This window comes from Doryrhamphus excisus, unplaced genomic scaffold, assembly GCF_037039965.1.
Source record: "Doryrhamphus excisus strain RoL-2023G ecotype Guam unplaced genomic scaffold, RoL_Dexc_Guam_v1.1 HiC_scaffold_24, whole genome shotgun sequence".
NCBI lineage: Eukaryota > Metazoa > Chordata > Actinopteri > Syngnathiformes > Syngnathidae > Doryrhamphus > Doryrhamphus excisus.
Window position 1 is genome coordinate 8,104,493 of NW_027621862.1, and position 22,487 is coordinate 8,126,979.

General features: G+C 46.9%; 12 non-coding genes and 4 pseudogenes across 12 annotated transcripts; 12 read left to right on the forward strand and 4 right to left on the reverse strand.

Annotated features, from left to right (window-relative positions):
- Nucleotides 1–677: 677 nt before the first annotated feature.
- On the reverse strand, nucleotides 678–759 carry trnas-cga (transfer RNA serine (anticodon CGA)). The gene has a single exon. It is a non-coding gene; the product is annotated as a tRNA-Ser (tRNA).
- Nucleotides 760–1,726: 967 nt separating this feature from the next.
- On the reverse strand, nucleotides 1,727–1,800 carry trnan-guu (transfer RNA asparagine (anticodon GUU)). The gene has a single exon. It is a non-coding gene; the product is annotated as a tRNA-Asn (tRNA).
- Nucleotides 1,801–2,091: 291 nt separating this feature from the next.
- Nucleotides 2,092–2,164, forward strand: trnak-uuu (transfer RNA lysine (anticodon UUU)). Its single transcript has one exon. It is a non-coding gene; the product is annotated as a tRNA-Lys (tRNA).
- A 1,072-nt stretch (nucleotides 2,165–3,236) lies between these two features.
- On the forward strand, nucleotides 3,237–3,309 carry trnav-gac (transfer RNA valine (anticodon GAC)). The gene has a single exon. It is a non-coding gene; the product is annotated as a tRNA-Val (tRNA).
- A 644-nt stretch (nucleotides 3,310–3,953) lies between these two features.
- Nucleotides 3,954–4,035, reverse strand: trnas-cga (transfer RNA serine (anticodon CGA)). Its single transcript has one exon. It is a non-coding gene; the product is annotated as a tRNA-Ser (tRNA).
- A 9,269-nt stretch (nucleotides 4,036–13,304) lies between these two features.
- Nucleotides 13,305–13,377, reverse strand: trnak-cuu (transfer RNA lysine (anticodon CUU)). Its single transcript has one exon. It is a non-coding gene; the product is annotated as a tRNA-Lys (tRNA).
- Nucleotides 13,378–14,754: 1,377 nt separating this feature from the next.
- Nucleotides 14,755–14,863, forward strand: LOC144896631 (5S ribosomal RNA; annotated as a pseudogene).
- Nucleotides 14,864–14,975: 112 nt separating this feature from the next.
- Nucleotides 14,976–15,094, forward strand: LOC144895753 (5S ribosomal RNA). The gene has a single exon (XR_013626261.1). It is a non-coding gene; the product is annotated as a 5S ribosomal RNA (ribosomal RNA).
- A 112-nt stretch (nucleotides 15,095–15,206) lies between these two features.
- LOC144896719 (5S ribosomal RNA) lies at nucleotides 15,207–15,315 on the forward strand (annotated as a pseudogene).
- Nucleotides 15,316–15,397: 82 nt separating this feature from the next.
- On the forward strand, nucleotides 15,398–15,506 carry LOC144896368 (5S ribosomal RNA; annotated as a pseudogene).
- Nucleotides 15,507–15,618: 112 nt separating this feature from the next.
- Nucleotides 15,619–15,737, forward strand: LOC144895330 (5S ribosomal RNA). The gene has a single exon (XR_013625827.1). It is a non-coding gene; the product is annotated as a 5S ribosomal RNA (ribosomal RNA).
- A 112-nt stretch (nucleotides 15,738–15,849) lies between these two features.
- On the forward strand, nucleotides 15,850–15,968 carry LOC144895613 (5S ribosomal RNA). The gene has a single exon (XR_013626117.1). It is a non-coding gene; the product is annotated as a 5S ribosomal RNA (ribosomal RNA).
- Nucleotides 15,969–16,080: 112 nt separating this feature from the next.
- On the forward strand, nucleotides 16,081–16,189 carry LOC144896033 (5S ribosomal RNA; annotated as a pseudogene).
- Nucleotides 16,190–18,621: 2,432 nt separating this feature from the next.
- Nucleotides 18,622–18,695, forward strand: trnan-guu (transfer RNA asparagine (anticodon GUU)). Its single transcript has one exon. It is a non-coding gene; the product is annotated as a tRNA-Asn (tRNA).
- Nucleotides 18,696–19,230: 535 nt separating this feature from the next.
- trnas-cga (transfer RNA serine (anticodon CGA)) lies at nucleotides 19,231–19,312 on the forward strand. The gene has a single exon. It is a non-coding gene; the product is annotated as a tRNA-Ser (tRNA).
- Nucleotides 19,313–20,461: 1,149 nt separating this feature from the next.
- Nucleotides 20,462–20,532, forward strand: trnag-acc (transfer RNA glycine (anticodon ACC)). Its single transcript has one exon. It is a non-coding gene; the product is annotated as a tRNA-Gly (tRNA).
- Nucleotides 20,533–22,487: the final 1,955 nt, after the last annotated feature.

Consider the following 22,487-nt stretch of genomic DNA (forward strand, 5'->3'; position numbering starts at 1 on the left):
TTCAGGTGTCATTCTGAATTCTGCCCTTTCCCAGGAAAAGAGCCTTTGTACTTTTTCAACATGAGCTATAAAGAAAGGTATAAGCTCAGATATACTGCATTGGCCGGGAATCGGACCCGGGCCTCCCGCTTGGCAAGCGAGAATTCTACCACTGAACCACTGGGGACGACACTCCCGATGTCGTCAGACGGCGCTCCACTGCTGGAGCAGGGAGGGAGGAGTTGTGCCGGAAGAGCCCCGGGAGGTGGGATTTGGAGCCGACGTGTGGGTCGGAGCGGCTCCGCCCGATACGCGTTTCGTAGCGCCTCGTTATTCCAGCAGCTCTCTGCTGCTATCCCGGTTAGCTCAGTTGGTCAGCGTGTGGTGCTAATAACGCCACGGTCATGGGTTCGACCCCCCGTACTGGCCACTATTCTTTATGTGCTCCAGGAACAACAAAACGGCGACAACCCACTGGCCCCAATATCCAACATCACACCACCCACCTGTGAAACACCCTCGACAAGGCCGCTGAAAACAGCATGTCAAAAGCAGAGTGGCAACAAACCTCTCAGCCACCGAGACTGCAAGAAGCAGATCAATGGGGACAGTGGACCCCATTATCCTCTACCCAAAATTCAGACCACCAGTGTAGAGAATGCAGACTGCGAAAGGACCAACAAATGCCCAACCAAAAGCGTCACAGACAGGATTCGAACCTGTGCGGGGAAACCCCATTGGATTTCGAGTCCAACACCTTAACCTCTCGGCCACTGTGACCGCTTGGAAAAGACCAATGGGGCAGGTGACCCCATTGCCCTAGAACCAAAATTTTGCTGATGTCAAGGATCAGCTGGCAACATGTGCATGGGAGGAAGACACATGGTTTGTGTGAGGGGCTACACAAGTCTTTCCACTTCTAGTTAAAAAGCAGGCACCTCACATTGTTTCCATAAAGTACCAAGGGATTGTCCTGTTGCCTTTGTATTTTGTGGGCAAAAAGGAGGCGTTTGCAAGTGAACCTCAGACCCTATCACTGGTCACCTGAACAGGGACTTGAATCCCGGACACTCAGATCAAAAGTCTAATGTTCAGGTGACTGGCTCAAACTTTGTCTTGTCTGACCACTCTTTTGTCCAGAAGATATTTGGCCAAAGTGGTCTGTTTTCTTAAACCTGCAAATGTCCAAATACACAAGGGTATTGTCTTTGTAGGGAGCATTGCAGTACATGTGACATGTATACTACATATGACATCAGAAATGATGGGTATTTATTCAACAGAACAAGAACAACATTTCTTTTAAATAACAGCATAGGAGCTGATGAAACACAGAGAAGGCACTGCTGGGATTTGAACCCAGGATCTCCTGTTTACTCGACATGTCTGTCAAAAAATCACAACAGTATACAGTGTCTTCTCTTACGGGCCGCCGCTTACCAGTTGATGGGGTTTGACTTGATTCCTTTTAACATAAAAGCATTCCGTCATCTCTTAATCTATAATCCTGGCTGGCGCTTTTGCAAAAGCATGCAGAGCTTCTGTGTTTCACCAGACCTTTGCAGAAACAAACTGAAATCTGCGACTTGATCAACCTAACTTCTGATCAAATGTGTTGGACCATGGAAGCTGTAATGTGCTTTTGAAAAGTCATTGACACACAGTTTGCCAATTGGGACCCACACAAGTGCTGTGCGAGAGTGGAGCACAAACATGAATGAACAGTGACACTGATGCTTCCAGAGAACGTCCCTGGGTGGGCTCGAACCACCAGCCTCCCGGTTAACAGCCGAGCGCGCTGACCGATTGCGCCGCAGAGACTCACACCCTGCCAACTTCTGTTCACATACTAACGCATGCTATGCTTCCAGCATGCCCTTTGTTTTGGATGGGACTCGCACCTTCTGGTGTAACAATCGAGGCATTGCAAACCAGGACACCAGCTTTACTCTTTGATGAACGCAAAAGAAGAAGGGAAGATAAGGGATAGGGAGGAGAGGGGAAAGATGCGAACGCCTTTGTTGAGAGCCAGAGAAGAAGCGCTCATCTCTGCAAGGTCAAGTACAGTATGCCAGAAGATTTTACGTTGTGAGTTGTCCTGAGTCAACAAAGGCCTGGATAGCTCAGTTGGTAGAGCATCAGACTTTTAATCTGAGGGTCCAGGGTTCAAGTCCCTGTTCAGGCGGTGAAGGTAGGCCCCTTCACTGAAATGTTAAACCTACTTCCTTTATCCTCCTTCTGTGGTCAAGTACAGTATGCCAGAAGATTTCTGCTCCTTCATCCTCAAAACCGAGAAGGCCAAGGAGATGACCGTGCACACAAGGAATAACGTGTTTAAGTAACCCTTTTCGACCAAGCAACATTGCGATCTTCCAGGACTGTGGGTAAACGCCATTCTCAATAATTCTGTATAATTGAAGATACAGTACGAGACAGGCACTTTGACCAGCTTAGCCACAGCGCCAGCTGTGCATCTGGCACCAACACAAAAACAGTTCGCCAATGGGGAAAAATGTTCATACAAGGGAGGGAGTCCAAAGTCCAACACGTGTGAATTGAGAGTCCCTGGGTGGGCTCGAACCACCAACCTCTCAGTTAGCAGCCAAACGCGCTGACCAATTGCGTGACAGAGACTACAATAGCACACAAGGAATAGGAATAGGATTAAGAATCCTACTTCTTGCCAAAAGCCTACCCTATGGTAGAAGATAAGATATGCCTTTATTCGTCCCTCAGTGGGGAAATGCAAGGTCCCGCAAGTTCCGCAACAGCAGGGGGAGTACTTCAGTATGTTTACAGACCATGGACTCCTCCTAAATTTAGATACATAGCCTTATCCATGCCAAAACCATACAACAACCTCGACCAAATCCTGACTGACATATGTAACTGACTTGGTACATAATCACCGTCTCAACGGAACTGAATTAGCCCAACTGTTGACATTGACCACAGGCTCCAAGTATGGTGCTTTTTGTACGGCCATTTAGCCAATTCTGCCAAAGGGGAATTCAGAACACCCTCGTGGCCCATTACCATTTTGATGGTACCTGGCGACTTCAACCAGTGAACTCCACTGTACCGCTTATCCTCATCAACGGACTGTAATCCCCACCCTTTACCAGCATGGGGACATTCCACCCCAAAATGAGAACACACTGGACCAGGTACACAGCAACATAGTGCATGGCACAGACACAGCTTCACCCTACCCCCACTTTTAGCCCAGACTGAAAAAGCAGAGAAACCCCTTTGCAGCTGAAATTGCTCAGTTGGGAGAGCGTTGGACTGACTATCTAATGGTCCCTGGTTCAATCCCAGTTTTCAGCACAATTGCTGTTTACATTGTGAGTTGGCAAATAGTTTGTAAAGGGGTGACTTTGTTCTCTTGATTTCATCAACATCGATCACGACAACACAGCCAATTACATATTAAGACCAGACAAGTGCTGTTGGGAGGTGACATACAGAATCCTGATGCATATCATGTTACAATCAGACACAAACAGGATGGAGGACCAGACCTTGAGTTCCCAAAATGTTCACAGCATTAGGTCTGCAAAGTGTTCAGCTGATGCACATTTACTGGAAAGGAAAATGGGCTTTTGTCACGGTAGCCGTGCCGACACAAGCTAAAATGTTTCTCCCGCCAGGACAACACCCACATGAAATTCAAGCTTTGCTCGCAGACGAAAAAGAACCAGCTGGAATGAGCAATCTGCACCTCCAAGTCTGAGTTTATGGTTCCGGGGAGAGGTAAAGAAATGTCAAAGCAGAGTGGCAACAAACCTCTCGGTCACCGAGACTGCAAGAAGCAGATCAATGGGGACAGTGGACCCCATTATCCTCTACCCAAAATTTAGACCACCATTGTAGAGAACGCGGGCCGCGAAAGGACAACACCCCAGCCCTCATAACCAACAGTACTCCACCACAAGGTAAACAGCATGGCGGCAACAAATGCCCAGCCAAAGCGTCACAGACAGGATTCCAACCTGTGCGGGGAAACCCCATTGGATTTCGAGTCCAACGCCTTAACCTCTCGGCCACCGTGACTGCTTGGAAAAGACCAATGGGGCCAGGTGACCCCATTGTCCTAGAACCAAAATTTTGCTGATGTCAAGGATCAGCTGGCAACATGTGCATGGGAGGAAGACACATGGTTTGTGTGAGGGGCTACACAAGTCTTTCCACTTCTCGTTAAAAGCCAGGCACCTCACATCGTTTCCATGAAGTACCAAGGGATTGTCCTGTTGCCCTTGTATTCCCTTGTATTGTCCTTGTATTCCATCCATGTACTAACCAGGCCCGCCCCTGCTTAGCTTCTGAGATTGGACGTTTTCAGGGTCAATCAAGGGGGGCGAAGCCCACATCAGGAGGTTTGCCACCTGTTAGCAGGGTGCCCCACCATCTGAACAGGTGCTCTTTAAATGAGTTTAACAACACCAAAACTGATTTTCTTCTAAACACCACTCTCGACATAACAAATTTTCTCCGGACAAAGACAATGTTCCAATCCCCAAAAGGTGAAAAAATATCCTTTACAACTGTTCACCCAGCTCTCTCCATCGACTCTCCCATCATCTTTGTCCTCTCTTTGGAGGGAGAAGAGAGGAGGTCTGGATTGAATCGGAGAGGCATTTTACACAAATCAATCCATGAACCAGGAACTGCCACAGCAAAAGGCCTCAAAGCGGCCCACGCCTGTAAGGCTTCCCTTACAAAGTTCGGGAAGACCCCGAGCACTGGGCTGGGGGGCAACAGACAAAGATTAAATACACCAAAATTATTTAATACACCCAGATCCTTCAGGAAAAACTCCTTCCAGGGAGCCCGACAATCTGGATCCAGAAATTTTCTGAGCACGTTTAGTCTCAGTGCCTGTTTCTTCAAGACTAAATCAATTAAATTCAGACCTCCCTTATCAACATCGTGCGGCTCCTTTTGAGTGTCCTCTGTTGTCAGTGAACCTCACAAGGTCACAGTTTTTTTTTCCTGATCAGGGCACCGTTTTAGGTTGGGTGGATGAGTGATCGAAGGCGCCAGATTAAGGTTCCTTACGCTCAGGAGGCTCTGGTTGAAATCCCACAGCTGGCATTTTCCTGGTCAGCTCCGTTATCCACGACTGGAATGATTTGGCAGCAAAAGACCGTCAGTTTGTACAAGACACCTGAACACCTTGAGAAGAAGATTAAGAAAGGTTTTGTTCTAATGAGAAGGGTTTGTTTAACCGGACTGGTTGTTGCAACCGCAATCCGACTCGAGGTTCAACGTGACATTGTGACATACAAAAGAGGAACTCCCTGCCGGGGAATTGAACCCCGGTCTTCCACATGACAGGCGGAGATACTGTCCACTATACTAACAAGGAATGCTGCTGAGCTGATGTGGTGTCGATTGGCCAAAGGGGAATTCAGAACAGGCTCGTGGCCCATGACCATTTTCATGGTAGCTGGAGACTTTAACCACTGAAATCCATCCTGCTTATCCTCATCAACGGACTGTATTCCTCATCCGTTACCAGCATGGGGACATTCCAACCCAAGATGGGAACACACTGGACCAGGGACACAGCAACATAGTAGGTGGCACAGACACAGCTTCACATTGCCCCCACTTTTAGACCCGACTGAAAAAGGACTCTCTTGCTTGGTGCTAACATGATGACCATTAGCATGTTAGCATTTAAGCTAATTTACTCATGTCTTAAGGCAAATAGACACATGGCATGATGTGGGGACACTATGGGTGTCAAGTCAAACTTGAGATTTAGACACATCAACAAAATGGGAGGAGGAACCTTCGTGACATCAATCGTGGCCGGACCGGAATAAGTGGCGCACACCAGCGCAGGTGAAGCAATCAAGCAAACAGCGGCACCAGGCAGAGACTGTTTCACTATCATTTGTAAGTCGCCATAAAAATCAGAGCATCTACAAACACCAGAGAGGCAGCCGGTAAGACGCCAAACTGTTTCAGTGTGAAGAATCGGTGCTAACGATAGCTTAGCCACGGCGTCTAGTGTGTGGCTTGTTTAATGCTCACGTGCACTGATGTGTTAAACGCTTGTTGGTATAGTGGTTAACTTGATTTAATGTGGTTGAAATTGTGATGGGTGTAAATAGTTAGCTTATATTGTTGCGTATGTATTAAGTACGTTTATTTCACTTTGGTTTGGAAATGTGATTTGAAAGCTAACTGAATTTTATTTAATTTTATTTAATGCTAAGGGCAATTAAGAGAAAGCATGGCTGAGTTATATTGTGCAAATTTTTCTTGTGTACAATCACAGTTAAAATTAAGAATTAATTCATGTGTATTAATAATTTAAGAACACATTAAAATATAATATATAAATAAAAACAGCAATAAATATATGGGAAGTGGTGGAATTCATACCTGATTCATGCTTACCTGGTATTATAGTAAAGCCTAATTTGCTTATTCTCTTTTGCAGTAATTTGTGAGGCATGGATTTGTGACTTTGCACAGAATTTAAATGTGTTTCTTTCTTTTTTTTTTATTGAAAGGTTTTTCACCTAATTTCAAGTGGCAAACTGCACCCTAAATTGCAAGTGAAAATGAAAGATGCAAAACAGGACAAGCCGCTTATTTATTGAGTGAATACGCTTCCTACACCTCTGGGTAGATGGCTCATCCCCTTCAAGTGGGGATTGTATGAAACCCAAAGGGAACTTGACAGTGAAAAACCGGGAGACCGGGAAACGGGACAGCCAGGAGAGTGGAAATCCGGGAGCTCCAGCTGGATCAGCTAGAGGAAAAACCTGGAGTCCTGGCGGGAAACAAGCAAACAGTCAGCTTGGGAAAAGGCATCACCAAGAAAGACGTTAAGGCATCAAAAGAGTTGGACTTCTGTGAACGACCAGCAGGTGGAGACATGGACCAAGCGAGTGGAAAAGCTGTGGAGCAACTTAAAGTGGAGAGGACAACAGCCAAGAGAATGTTTTCTCGCCTGGTTAACAGTATAACAAGAACATATGCTGATATGTCTGAAGAGGAGCTCAGGGACAGCTACAGTAAACTCACAATTGAGGCTGGAAAGGTCATGCAGGCAAATGATGATGTGGAGGCTGGACTTATTGCAGAGCTGGAGGCGGAGTTGGACGCAGGTGAAGAAGCTGTGTTAACCAATCAGCAAAAAGCCGATCTGGAAAAAACTGCAAAAGAGTGTGAGCTGAAGCTAAAAGAGACAAAAAGCATAGTCCAGGAAGTTCTGTGGGCCAACTTTGGAAGGATTGAGATGTCAATCGCAGTCCAGGCAGCAGAAGAGGAGTGTGAGCGTGTTGCTGCTGTTCGGCTAGACATCAGCCAGGAGGCGTATGATTTCATGCTCAACCACCTGAAGGGGCTGGCAAAAACTGCAAAGGAAGCGTACAGGCAGTGGCAGCAATGGGTCCCTCCAGATGCACAGCATGAATTTCAATGTCGTCTAAAAGAGCTTGATCTCCACATCCCCATGTTGGTGTCTAGAAAGGCTGATGTCATACAGGCAAGGATAAAGGATGATGCTGAAAGACAAATGCAGTCATCGATTAACTTGAGTAATTCCACCCCATCCATAAAGTTAAAACCAACAGCCCTCCCCAAGTTTACTGGCAACAAACGTGACTTTTACAGATGGAGGAAAGACTGGGAAGCACTTCAAAAGCAGGGGGAGCCAACCGGCTCAAAAGAGGTGAAGAAGATTCAGCTGCTGGACAGTATTGATGATAAAATCACAAGATATCTGCAGCTCACCACTTACAACACTGCTGATGACATCTTCCGTGTCCTGGGTAATCGCTATGGCAACCAAACCTCCATCGCCATTGAAATTGTGGAAGAGTTACAAAAAATGCCAGCTGTCAGGAGTACTCAGCCACGGAAGATAGTGGAGCTGATTCAAACTGTGGAGAAGGCACTTCAGGACCTGAGTGACCTTGGAAGCACGGATGCTATCAAAAATCCTCTTGTCACAAAATCCATTGAAAGCAAACTTCCAGAAACTCTCAAAAAGGAATGGCTTGTCTATGTGGCTGATAGAAGGAATGCTGTGGCCCCAGAGAACCGATTCGACAGCCTCTTGACATTCCTCAAAGAGCAAGAAAGCATATATGAGCAGCTCGAGCAGCTAATAGAGGAGGAGCCAAGCAGGAGAGAGGCCAGGGTGGAGCCAAGACATGCCAGAACCAGGTCAGCCATGGCAGGCAGCAGCTCTGTAGGGTGTGTGGTTTGTGGGGACCCCAAGCACAGAAAGAAACTTTACTTTTGTAAGCAGTTCCAGGGCCTAAAGCTGGCAGAGAGGAAAGCTGCTGTTAGAAAGTTGGGGGCATGCAGAGAGTGTCTCGAGGTCCATGATGACAGCTCATCCTGCAAACCTGGCTTTCTGTGCAGAAACCAAGACTGCAAAGATGGAAGCACTCCTGCGCACCATTATTACCTGTGCCCCAACGCTGAGACAAGGGGAAATAACGCAGGTCAGAAGAGGAGCAGATTTGGTCCAGAGGAGGATAAAGGCAGGAGGAGATACACAGAGGAGCAAGAGGAGTTCTTCAGTAAACTCTCACCTGAGCTGGCAAAACAATGTAGAGACGTGTTTTCCAATGTTGCTTCCAGAGTCTTCAACACTGTAAAAGACCAGCCGGGCCTCTTAATGGAAAGTGGGCTACAAGAGCTGCCGGTGGTAATGATGCTTCTAGAGGTAACAGCAAATGCTGGCCAGAAGATTGGAACATTAATTGATTTGGCGTCAGATACCAATTACATAACCCACAAGGCTGCAAGTAGGCTGAACCTCAGAAGTGAAGTGATCACACTAGTTGTCCACGGAGTGGGAGGAATGAAGGCTTGTGTTGAAACAAAGCGATACCTCCTGAAGATTCGAGTAAAGACCCCCAGAGGCACTCTCAAACTGCACCAGTTAGTTTGTTATGGACTTGACAGCATTGCAGACGTCCACAGGCATGTGACACCAAGTCAGCTCCAGAAGTTCTTCCCAGAAGTGTCACTGGATGAGCTGGTGAGACCAAGAGAAATAAACCTGCTCATCAGCCACAGGGAAGGTTGACTAGCACCTCAGAGAGTCAAAGCCGTCGGGGACCTTGTGCTGTGGGAAGGACCCCTGGGAAAGACTGTTGGGAGGATCACATCCCGAACTCTTTGAGAAACTCACAGTGTTTTTTAGAGAAATTGTTTGTGAAACAATTAAATCTCTTCATTCATAAAAATAAATTATTAAGCGAAAATCAATACGGATTCAGAGAAGGTAGAACTACTGCATTTGCAGTAATGCAAATGGTAGAAGAAATATCAAATGCAAATGAAAATGGTGAGTGTTCTATTGGTCTGTATATTGATCTGCAGAAGGCTTTTGATACCATAGATCACAGACAGTTATTGAAGAAATTAGAGATGTATGGAATACGAGGGGTTGCTCATTCTTGGTTGGAAAGTTATTTAGGTAATAGACACCAGTGTGTACAAATCAATAACACTAGTTCAGCACTTAGAAAGATCACATGTGGTGTACCACAAGGATCAGTGATTGGTCCAATATTGTTCATTCTCTATATCAATGACATCTGCAATGTAACTGGTTTTTTTAGATATGTAATATTTGCAGATGATACCAATTTGTTTTGCTCTGGTAAGAATTTAAAGGAACTTTTGCGTTGTGTAGAAATGGAGCTGGAAAATCTCAAGACTTGGTTTGATGTCAATAAATTATCTTTAAATATTAAGAAAACAAAATTTATGGTTTTTGGGAATCTAAATGAAAGCGATTGTAATGTTAAACTGAAAATCTGTAATGTTGACATTGAAAGAGTTTCTGAGACTAAATTCCTTGGGGTTGTCATTGATCAAAAGTTAACATGGAAACAACACATTGAATATATCAAAGGGAAAATGTCAAAATCACTTGCAATCCTTTATAAATCCAGATATGTATTGAATTCCAAGGCTTTGCATTTGATCTACAATTCATTGATTGTTCCCTACATATCTTACTGTGTGGAATTGTGGGGATCCACTTTTAAAAGCACCATAAATTCAATAATAAAACTGCAAAAACGAGCAATACGTATCATTAATAAGGCTGACTATTATTCTCACACGGAGCCACTTTTTCTAAATTCTCATGTCATGAAATTTTACGATTTGTTTTATTATAGAATAATGCAAATTATGTTCAGAGCAAAATCAAAAACGCTCCCTGACTCAATACAGAAGTTCTTTTCATTTCAGGAGAGTCCCTATAATCTCAGAGGTGTTTGTAAATTTACTGTACAAAAAGCTAAAAAAGGTATGAAAAGGAGATGCGTCTCCATCACTGGAGTTAAATTCTGGAATGATGCCAACATAAATTTAAAAACATGTCATTCCTTTTTGGTTTTTAAGAAAATGGTTTGTAAAGCTATTTTTGAAGTTTATAAGTGTGATTAATTTTCTGTTGTTGTTTCTTTGCTTTTCTGGAGGTTGGTAGCCTAAAAAGCTGAAATTATAGGATAGGCTTTTATAAGCAGTTTGCTTCTGCCTATGCCTTTTCAGTCATTATTATTCAACACTTGAATTTTGATTTTGTGATTATGTTATTGATGTCAATATTGTGTACAATATTTGGTGTTGTCATGACTGAATAAACTAAACTAAAAAAAACAGTGTCAGCCCACATGTCCAAGACACACTTTGCCAGATCAATGAGAGCAGCAGCTGTTAAGTATGAGGAACTCACCAACAGGGACCCAGAGAAACCTCCACCAAACAGCCAAATCACCATGCAGATCCAGGAGTCAAAGACTTCAGCCACCCATCGGGACTTCCTAGAGTGGTGGAGGTGGGATAGCATCGGAGCGGCATGTGAACCTAAGTGCGGAGGTTGCCGCTGTGGAAACTGCCAGCCAGGAGGTAAAGAAATGACTCTTGCTGAGGAGAGGGAGCTTGAGGTAGTCAGAGAAGGCCTCACTTATGTCATGGAGGACAGCCATAGCAGGGAGCCACACTGGCATGCCAGGTACCCATGGCTAGAAGATCCCGCCTCTTTACCAAACAATAAGAGGACAGTTGAGGCCACATTTCTCAGAACTGAAAAACAACTCGCCAAAGGACCCGAGTGGAAGGTTGCTTACGCTGCACAAGTGCATGACATGGTCGATCGGAGGGCTGCAGTCAAGTTGTCAAACAGCATGATCATCAACTGGGATGGGCCAGTATGGTACGTAAGCCATCTCATTGCTCCTAACCCGCACTCTGTCACAACCCCTGTAAGGCTCGTCTGGAACAGCAGTCAAAAATTCAGAGGTGTGAGCCTGAATGACCTGCTAATGAAAGGCCCAGACGTTCTCAACCAGATTCGTGCTGTTCTTCTCAGGTTCAGGGGTGGAAAGTATGCTGCTATGGGGGACATCAGGGAAATGTATAATTCAGTCTGGTTGGAAGACAGAGAGGTGCACCTGCACAGATTCTTGTGGCGTGACTCAGAAGAGGAGGAACTGGGAGAGTACGCCATCACAAGAGTAAACATTGGTGACAAGCCAGCAGGGTGCATTGCACAATTAGCAATGCGTGAAACTGCTAACCTCCCTCCTTTCACCCACCTTCAAGAGGAACGGCAAGTTCTCCAAAAAGACAGCTACGTAGATGACATTCTTACATCTCACAACGACCTAGACCGACTGAAAACCATAACCGCAAATGTGGAGCGCATCCTCAAAGCTGGAGGGTTTGAGCTCAAGCCTTGGGTCTTTTCTGGGCAAAGTGGGAGGAAAGAGTGTGGTGACAGGCTGGAGGAAAAAGCAACAGGAACCATGATCCTACCAAACCAAATGCGTGATGATGACAACAAAGCGCTTGGTCTGGGCTACATGGTAGAAGAGGACAAACTCCATATCATGGTCGCGATCAACTTCTCAAAGAGAAAGAAAAAGATGCGACTTGGCCAGGATCTTCTTCTAGAACAAATCAGAGCCCAGACACCAAACCCCCTGACACGACGAGAGCTGCTCAGCCAAGTATCAGGGCTGTATGATCCACTCGGCCTGGTAACTCCTGGCCGACTCTCCACACAGAAATGGTGCTGCAGAAGCCGCTGTTCGCATTGTAAAGAGGGCGCTGCACAGTCTTGGGAAGGAGCTTTCACTCAGCTACAGTGAGTTCCAGACAACTCTTCATATTGCAGCCAACCTTGCAAACGAGCGGCCAATCGATGCCAGGGTGCAGAGTCGAGAGGACTGCATTCATTATGTCACTCCCAACAGTCTTCTTCTTGGGCGAGCATCTCAGAGTGGGGACATCAAAACCTTCGACTTTTCCAGCTACCCCTACAAGAGACTCAGAGCAATGCAGTCCGAGGTGACTAAGTTCTGGAGGAGCTGGCGCCAACTCGCAGGTCCCAACTTATTCATTAGGAGCAAGTGGCACACAGCGCAGAGGAACGTCACCATTGGGGATATTGTCTGGGTAAGCGACCAAAATGCGCTCAGAGGACAGTTCAAGCTTGGTAGAGTCGTCAGCACAAATCCAGACAAAGAAGGCATTGTGAGGGACGTCAACGTCAGAGTCTTCCCAAGCTACTGCGTTCCCTTGACAAGAGCTCTGAAAAAGAAAACCACTCATCCAAAGGAAAGGGAAAAAATCCAAGCCATCATCCTTCACACAAACAATCAGACTGCACTTCTGGAATAACAAACAAAAAACATATATTTATACTGCATTCTGTATATTTTGTATTTTCATTTTTTAATCGATGTGTCTGCACCTACTTCACCAAAACAAATCCCCAGTCGAGGTCAGCAGGCCCCGTCTCCACTGTAAACAGTGTGGACTGGGCACTGCTTCCCTTTTCAGAGGCGCCGGACGGTTTGCCAGAACCCCTTCGAGGCCGACCGAAAGTTGTGCTCCATGGCCTCACCGAATTCCTCCCACACCCGAGTTTTTGCCTGGACAAGCGCCGAAGCCGCGAACCGTTTGGCCTGACAGTACCTGTCAGCTGCTTTCGGAGTCCCACAAGCCATCAATGCTTGATAGGACTCCTTCTTCAGCTTGACGGCGGCCCTGACCTCTGGTGTCCACCATCGGGTTCGCAGCCTGCCACCACGACTGGCACCGACCGCCTTGCGGCCGCAGCTCCGGTCAGCCGCCTCAGCAATGGAGGCACGGAATATGGCCCATTCGGACTCCATATCCCGGTCCTCCCCCGGGATGCAGGTGAAGCTCTGCCAGAGGTGAGAGGTGAAGACTCGACGAACGGGAGACTCTGCCAGACGTTCCCAGCACACCCTCACTACTCATTTGGGTCTACCAGGTCTGTATCACCAAAAGACCTGAACCGCCCAATGTGGGGCTCGAACCCACGACCCTGAGATTAAGAGTCTCATGCTCTCCCGACTGAGCTAACCGGGCCTTTTTCGGCCAAGATATTACTTTTTAATTTTTTTTAATTGATGTGGTCTTCTTTGATCAATTCCACAGCCAACCTAGTTTCTCAGGGAACAAAGGAGCGAGAGGTTCAGTCATAGCTGAGAACTTTGGAAGTGTAGTCATCTTAACCCCCCCATTATGTTCATTTGTCAGGAACAGCCATGATGTTCCCGGGTCAGTTTGCATGCTTATTTATCTGAAAGATGTCCAAAACCAAAAAAAATCCCCACAAGCATTGTTAGTTGTTCACTACTAACTCCATTACTAACTATTCTATCAATGTTTAGTGCAATGGTGTACCTTACCTGTCACAGGTAATGGTTTAATTAATTTTAGTTGATTAATTAATGGCACAGCGGTCTAGTGGTTAGTGCGCAGACCTCACAGCAAGGAGACCAGGGTTCAATTCCACCCTCGGCCATCTCTGTGTGGAGTTTGCATGTTCTCCCTGTGCATGCGTGGGTTTTCTCCGGGTACTCCCGTTTCGTCCCACATTCCAAAAACATGCTAGGTTAATTGGTGACTCCAAATTGTCCATAGGTATGAATGTGAGTGTGAATGGTTGTTGGTCTATATGTGCCCTGTGATTGGCTGGCGACCAGCGACCGGAAGACAGCTGGGATAGGCTCCAGCATCCCCCACGACCCTCGTGAGGAAAAAGCGGTAGAAAATGAATGAATGAATGATTAATTAATTTAATTAATCAGAGGCATCATGGCCAGTCTGCATCAAAACATTATCTGAAATCCTGTGGCAGGTTTCTGGCATTGATTCCTAATTCAGTTGCCATCCCTGATAGATGGGAATGGTAATGATAATCATGTCCGCGTGGCAGGCGAGTCTCTTTGCTTGTCTGACGTCTGTGTTGCATCCTGATTGGCTGGCAGCAAATGTCAACAACATGCGCGTGGCCCCCGCTTGGCAAGTGAGAATTCTACCACTGAACAACCAATGCCACATGGGGACACACGGTAAGAGAAAAAAAATCAGCTGTCACGGGGATGAGCCTCTGCAAAGTGGCGCTGAATGACAACACATCACAATGTCATACTCTTTGGATTCAAGCACCTTCTGGCGTAATGGGATCCACAACAATCATGTCAGCTGTGGATGCAACGTCAATTCGTTCTTGAAGGGCAAGTGACAAAAAGAAGATCGGACGAGATCTGATCTCGGAAGCTAAGCAGGGGCGGGCCTGGTTAGTACTTGGATGGGAGACCGCCTGGGAATACCAGGTGCTGTAAGCTTTTTATGGTTTCTGCTCTTGCCTGACAGCAGAGGGCGCTGTTTGACACTTTTTGCTGGAGTCTCGTTTGGCCTGCGTCGCCTTCACATAGGATCTTTTCAGTTGACCTGGCAGCTTACGGCCATACTACCCTGAAAACGCCCAATCTCGGAAGTTAAGAAGGGGCAGGCCTGGTTAGTACTTGGATGGGAGACCGCCTGGGAATACCAGGTACTGCAAGCTTTTAATGGTTTCTGCTCTTGCCTGACAGCAGAGGGTGCTGTTTGACACTTTTTGCTGGAGTCTAGTTTGGCCTGCGTCGCCTTCAAATAGGATCTTTTCAGTTGACCTGGCAGCTTGCGGCCATACTACCCTGAAAACGCCCGATCTCGTCCGATCTCAGAAGCTAAGCAGGGGCGGGCCTGTTTAGTACTTGAATGGGAGACTGCCTGGGAATACCAGGTGCTGTAAGCTTTTAATGGTTTCTGCTCTTGCCTGACAGCAGAGGGCGCTGTTTGACACTTTTTGTTGGAGTCTAGTTTGGCCTGCGTCGCCTTCAAATAGGATCTTTTCAGTTGACCTGGCAGCTTACCTCCTTACTACCCTGAAAACGCCCGATCTCGGAAGTAAAGCAGGGGCGGGCTTGGTTAGTACTTGGATGGGAGACCGCCTGGGAATACCAGGTGTTGTAAGTTTTTTATGATTTCTGCTCTTGCCTGCTAGAGTCTAGTTTGGCCTGCCTCGCCTTCAAATAGGATCTTTTCAGTTGACCTGGCAGGTTACGGCCATACTACCCTGGAAACGCCCGATCTCGGAAGCTAAGCAGGGGCCGGCCTGGTTAGTACTTGAATGGGAGACCGCCTGGGAATACCAGGTGCTGTAAGCTTTTCATGGTTTCTGCTCTTGCCTGACAGCAGAGGGCACTGTTTGACACTTTTTGCTGGAGTCTAGTTTGGTCTGCGTCGCCTTCAAATAGGATCTTTTCAGTTGACCTGGCAGCTTACGGCCATACTACCCTGAAAACGCCCGATCTCGTCCGATCTCGGAAGCTAAGCAGGGGCGGGCCTGGTTTGTACTTGGATGGGAGACTGCCTAGGAATACCAGGTGCTGTAAGCTTTTTATGGTTTCTGCTCTTGCCTGACAGCAGAGGGTGCTGTTTGACACTTTTTGCCGGAGTCTAGTTTTGCCTGCGTCGCCTTCAAATATGATCTTTTCAGTTGACCTGGCAGCTTACGGCCATACTACCCTGAAAATGCCCAATCTTGTCTGATCTCGGAAGCTAAGCAGGGGTGGGCCTGGTTAGTACTTGGATGGGAGACCGCCTGGGAATACCAGGTGCTGTAAGCTTTTTATGGTTTCTGCTCTTGCCTGACAGCAGAGGGCGCTGTTTGACACTTTTTGCTAGAGTCTAGTTTGGCCTGCGTCACCTTCAAATAGGATCTTTTCAGTTGACCTGGCAGCTTACGGCCATACTACCCTGAAAACGCCTGATCTCGGAAGTTAAGAAGGGGTGGGCCTGGTTAGTACTTGGATGGGAGACCGCCTGGGAATACCAGGTGCTGTAAGCTATTTATGGTTTCTGCTCTTGCCTGACAGCAGAGGGCGCTGTTTGACACTTTTTGCTGGAGTCTAGTTTGGCCTGCGTCGCCTTCAAATAGGATCTTTTCAGTTGACCTGGTAGCTTACGGCCATACTACCCTGAAAACGCCCAGTAGGTGTGTCCTAACGAGGAAGCATTTTGGAGGGAAAGTGGAGAGGAGCTGTTTGTTTCTGTGGCATGTACTTCTTTTTGTCACTTGCCCTTCAAGAACGAATTGACGTTGCATCCACAGCTGACATGATTGTTGTGGATCCCATTACGCCAGAAGGTGCTTGAATCCAAAGAGTATGACATTGTGCTGTGTTGTCATTCAGCGCCACTTTGCAGAGGCTCATCCCCGTGACAGCTGATTTTTTTTTCTCTTACAGTGTGTCTCCACGTGGCATTGGTGGTTCAGTGGTAGAATTCTCACTTGCCAAGCGGGGGCCGCGCTCGTGTCGTTGACATTTGCTGCCAGCCAATCAGGATGCGACACAGACGTCAGACAAGCGAAGAGACTCGCCTGCCACACGGGCATGATTACCATTACCATTACCATCTACCAGGGATGACAACTGAAGAATCAATGCCAGAAACCTGCCACAGGATTTCAGATAATGTTTTGATGCAGACTGGTCATGATGCCTCTGAAGTTCACCAAAGCACACCTGACTAAAGGTGACTACACTTCCAAAGTTCCCAGTGATGACTGAACCTCTCGCTCCTTGTGTTCCCCGAGAAACTCGGTCAGCTGCGGAATTGACGTACTCCAGCAAAGGAACCAAAATAGTTATGAGACTGAACCTTCTCTGTCAACGCTGTGATGGCAGGGGAATTAGCTCAAATGGTAGAGCGCTCGCTTTGCATGCGAGAGGGAGCGGGATCGATGCCCACATTCTCCAAGAAGTCAAGTGCTTTTTTTGTAGAAGAGATGTTGGGATCGGAAATGAGTCCAGGATCTGTCCCTCAGCATCAGACAAATACCTCAAACCTAATCCTGGCTATGTTTTCTCGACGAGTCTCTTGTCATGTAATAGTGAAGAAACCCAGTCCTTGATTTATTGTTCCCAAGTACCAAACACTAATCTGAGCCCCAATTTCTATGCCAAATACAGTATTGGTCTAACCCTAAACCCAGTCCACACTCCCTTCTCCAGTTGAGCACCTTATCTTCTTGTGTAGTACTTACCAGAAACTCAAGTCTATCATTTATTGACGGGTTTTATTCGTATTTATGTCGTCAGTCGCTTCAGAATGACAGCAGTTGGCAGATAGCGCTTATGAATGACCCTAACCATTCGACCGAGGACCAAGACAAATCCCATCTCCCCTCAAAACCTGTCCAAATGTCAGTTACCTGACTGGGTGCACCAATATCTTTTTATTAATAAAATAAATTTGATTAGAGATCAGATGATAGATGTTGATGGTAGACTGACTCAGATAAAGAACAATATTGTGTAGGATAAACTGTGTAGTTTTCAATCTAAGAGGATAAGTGTAGATGAGGGAAAACTGTTGCATTCCATTAAAAGCGATAAGCCAGGTGGTATTGATAATTTGGATGGTAGGTTACTGAGGGCGGCAGCAAAGTTGATTCAGGAGCCCATATGCCATATCTTCAATTTAATTATTGACAATGGCATTTATCCACAGTCCTGGAAGATCGCAAAGGTGCTAGGTCGAAAAGGTTTACTTAAACAAGTTATTCCTTGTGTGCACGGCCATCTCCTTGGCCTTCTCGGTGTTGAGGACGAAGGAGCAGAAATCTTCTGGCGTACTGTACTTGACCACAGAAGGAGGATAAAGGAAGTAGGTTTAACATTTCAGGGAAGGGGCCTCCTTTCACATGAACAGGGACCTGAACCCTGGACCCTCAGATTAAAAGCCTGATGCTCTACCAACTGAGATATCCAGGCCTTTGTTGAATGAGGACAACACACAAGGTCAAATCTTCTGGCATACTGTACTGTACTTGACCTTGCAGAGAGGAGAGCTTCTTCTCTGGCTCTCAACAAAGGCGGTCGCATCTTTCCCCTCTCCTCCCTATCCCTTATCTTCCCTGCTTTGTTGTCCCCTGTCCATCCTGTCGATGGAGTTTGACTTGATTCTTTGTCACGCAGTCTGAAATTGGCAAACTGAGAAATTCTGATTGAGTGACCAATGCAGTCTGTCTATTTTAATACATTTGGTCTCAATTCATGTTGAAAAAGGACAGAGCCATTTCCGTGAAAGCACAAGACCCCTGGATTGTACCCAAAAATACTTTGCGTTCATCAAAGAGTAAAGCTGGTGTCGTGGTTTGCAATGTTGTTTGATTGTTACACCAGAAGGTGCGAGTCACATCCAAAACAAAGGGCAAGCTGGAAGCATAGCATGCGTTAGTATGGCTTCAACTGAACAGAAGTTGGCAGGGTGTGAGTCTCTGTGGCGCAATCGGTCAGCGCGCTCGGCTGTTAACCGGGAGGCTGGTGGTTCGAGCCCACCCAGGGATGTTCTCTGGGTGCATCCGTGTCAGTGTTCATTCATGTTTGCGCTCCACTCCTGCACAGCACTTGTGTGGTTCCCAATTGGCAAACTGTGTGTCAATGCGCCCTACAAAGACAATACCCTTGTGTGTTTGGACATTTGCAGGTTTAAGAAATCAGACCACGTTAGCCAAATATTTTCTGGACAAAAGAGTGGTCAGACAAGACAAAGTTTGAGCCAGTCACCTGAACATTAGACTTTTGATCTGAGTGTCCGGGATTCAAGTCCCTGTTCAGGTGACCAGTGATAGGGTCTGAGGTCCACTTGCAAACACCTCCTTTTTACCCACAAAATACAAGGGCAACAGGACAATCCCTTGGTACTTTATGGAAACGATGTGAGGTGCCTGGCTTTTAACTAGAAGTGGAAAGACTTGTGTAGCCCCTCACACAAACCATGTGTCTTCCTCCCATGCACATGTTGCAAGCTGATCCTTGACATCAGCAAAATTTTGGTTCTAGGACAATGGGGTCACCTGCCCCCATTAGTCTTTTACAAGCAGTCACGGTGGCCGAGAGGTTAAGGCGTTGGACTCGAAATCCAATGGGATTTCCCAGCACAGGTTCGAATCCTGTCTGTGACGCTTTGGTTGGGCATTTGTTGGTATTGTTGGTTATGAGGGCCAGGGTGTTGTCCTTTCGCGGTCCGCATTCTCTACACTGGTGGTCTGAATTTTGGGTAGAGAATAATGGGGTCCACTGTCCCCATTGATCTGATTCTTGCAGTCTCGGTGGCCGAGAGGTTTGTTGCCACTCTGCTTTTGACATGCTGTTTTCAGCGGCCTTGTCGAGGGTGTTTCACAGGTGGGTGGTGTGATGTTGGATATGGGGGCCAGTGGGTTGTCGCCGTTTTGTTGTTCCTGGAGCACATAAAGAAGAGTGGCCAGTACGGAGGGTTGAACCCCTGACCTTGGCGTTATTAGCACCACACGCTGACCAACTGAGCTAACCGGGATAGCGGGAGAGCTGCTGGAATGACGAGGCGCTACGAAACGCGTATCGGGCGGAGCCGCTCCGACCCACACGTCGGCTCCAAATCCCACCTCCCGGGGCTCTTCCGGCACCACTCCTCCCTCCCTGCTCCAGCAGTGGAGCGCCGTCTGACGACATCGGGAGTGTCGTCCCCATGCAACTGGGAGTCAGTCGCCTTTCGTCAGCGGAGAGGAGTCACCGTCTACGCCTGTGGCTGTGCCTGTACTGTGGGAGTCCTACACACAATTTCCCGCTATCCAGTTCGCCCAGCACGCCAACGCTCTTCCTCCGCCAGGGATATTCCCCAGCTGCTGGCACTGCCCGCTCTAACCACACCGGTTGGGTCATCCGCTTTGGTGGGCCGACTTCAGGTGGAAGGTACGATATCCTGGGCGGGGGAAGCTTCTCCTACCACAGCATTAATTGACTCTGGGGCGGACGAGAACTTCATTGATAGCGGACTGGTCAGTTCTCTTAACATTCCTACTGTTGAGCTTGTCCCCCACAAGAATGTCTGCTCGCTAAATGAACATCACCTGGCATGCATTGCGCATCAGATGTGCACCATATCCTTGGTGCTGTCGGGTAACCACCACAAGGTCACTCATTTTTTTCTTATGCCCTCTCGCTCAGCTCTGTTAGTACTCGGCCTCCCCTGGCATCCCGTGCGTGTGTTGTGATGTTTTGTCATTCAGCGCCACTTTGCAGAGGCACATCCACTCGACAATTTAATTTGTTCTCCGACAGGGTTTCCCAATGTGGCATTGGTGGTTCAGTGGTAGAATTCTCGCTTACCGAGCGGGAGGCCCGGGTCCGATTCCCGGCCAATGCAGTATATCTCAGCTTATACCTTTCTTTATAGCTCATGTTGAAAAAGTACAAAGGGTCTTTTCCTGCGAAAGGGCAGAATTCAGAATGACACCTGAAACGTAACAGACCGGACCACCCGAGAGTTAAGGTGGTTGGTGGTTCGAGCCCACACAGGGACTCTCAATTCACGCATGTGTTGGACTTTGGACTCCCTCCCTTGTATGAACATTTTTCCCCATTGGCGAACTGTTTTTGTGTTGGTGCCAGATGCACTGCTGGCGCCGTGGATAAGCTGGTCAAAGTGCCTGTCTCGTAAACAGGAGATCCTGGGTTCAAATCCCGGCAGTGCCTGGGTGCTTGGTCAGTGAAACTTTGGCAGCTGATTTCTGAACCATGTACTTCTTTTTGTCACTTGCCCTTCAAGAACGAATTGACGTTGCATCCACAGCTGACGTGATTGTTGTGGATCCCATTACGCCAGAAGGTGCTTGAATCCAAAGAGTATGACATTGTGATGTGTTGTCATTCATCGCCACTTTGCAGAGGCTCATCCACTTGACAGTTGAATTTTTTTCTTTTACAGTGTGTCCCCACGTGGCATTGGTGGTTCGGTGGTAGAATTCTCACTTGCCAAGCGGGGGCCGCGCGCGTGTTGTTGACATTTGCTGCCAGCAAATCAGGATGCGACACAGACGTCAGACAAGGAAAGAGACTCGCCTGCCACGCGGGCATGATTAACATTACCATTACCATCTATCAGGGATGGCAACTGAATTAGGAATCAATGCCAGAAACCTGCCACAGGATTTCAGATAATGTTTTGATGCAGACTGGCCATGATGCCTCTGATTAATTAAATTAATTAATCATTCATTCTTTCATTTTCTACCGCTTTTTCCTCACGAGGGTCACGGGGGATGCTGGAGCCTATCCCAGCTGTCTTCCGGTCGCCAGCCAATCACAAGGCACATATAGACCAACAACCATTCACACTCACATTCATACCTATGGACAATTTGGAGTCACCAATTAACCTAGCATGTTTTTGGAATGTGGGAGGAAACCGGAGTACCCGGAGAAAACCCACGCATGCACAGGGAGAACATGCAAACTCCACACAGAGATGGCCGAGGGTGGAACTGAACCCTGGTCTCCTTGCTGTGAGGTCTGCGCACTAACCACTAGACCGCTGTGCCATTAATTAATCAATTAAAATTAATTAAAGTAAGTAAGTAAGTAAGTAAGTTTTATTTATATAGCACCTTTCTCAGACAAAAGTCACAAAGTGCTTCACAAAAGGCAAAACACAGGGTTAAAATACACATAAAAAATACAATAAAACAATAAAACAATGTACAATAAAAATAGACATAAAACAGTACATAAAAACAGTATACAATAAAATAGACTAAATAAATATATGATGGTCATAATGCCCTAAATCTACTGAGCTGGGTATGCCTGCAAAAACAAGTGAGTTTTAAGGTTACTCTTAAATGCATCGACAGAGTCAAGCGAACGTAGGGAGGGTGGAAGGTCATTCCAGAGCCTCGGCGCAACAACCTGAAAAGATAGGTCTCCTCGGGTCCTAAAACGACTACGAGGGACCATGAGTAAATTTTGATCTGCCGATCTCAGCCTCCGAGAGGGGGTATAGGGACGCAACAAGTCTCATATGTAGACAGGGGCCTGGCCGTGCAAGGCTCTAAAAGTGAGCACCAGGATTTTAAACTTCACACGGAATGAGACTGGGAGCCAATGGAGAGCTTTCAGAATCGGTCTGATGTGAGCCCTTCTGTTGCATCGGGTCAATAACCGCGCAGCAGAATTTTGAACCTGTTGCAGACGAGACAACTCTTTTTTGTTTAGGCAAGAAAACTAACTATTACAGTAGTCTAAACGAGAAGACACAAAGGCATGGATTATCATCTCGAGCTCACCTTTAGATACAATCGTTCGAAGTTTCGAGATTTTTCT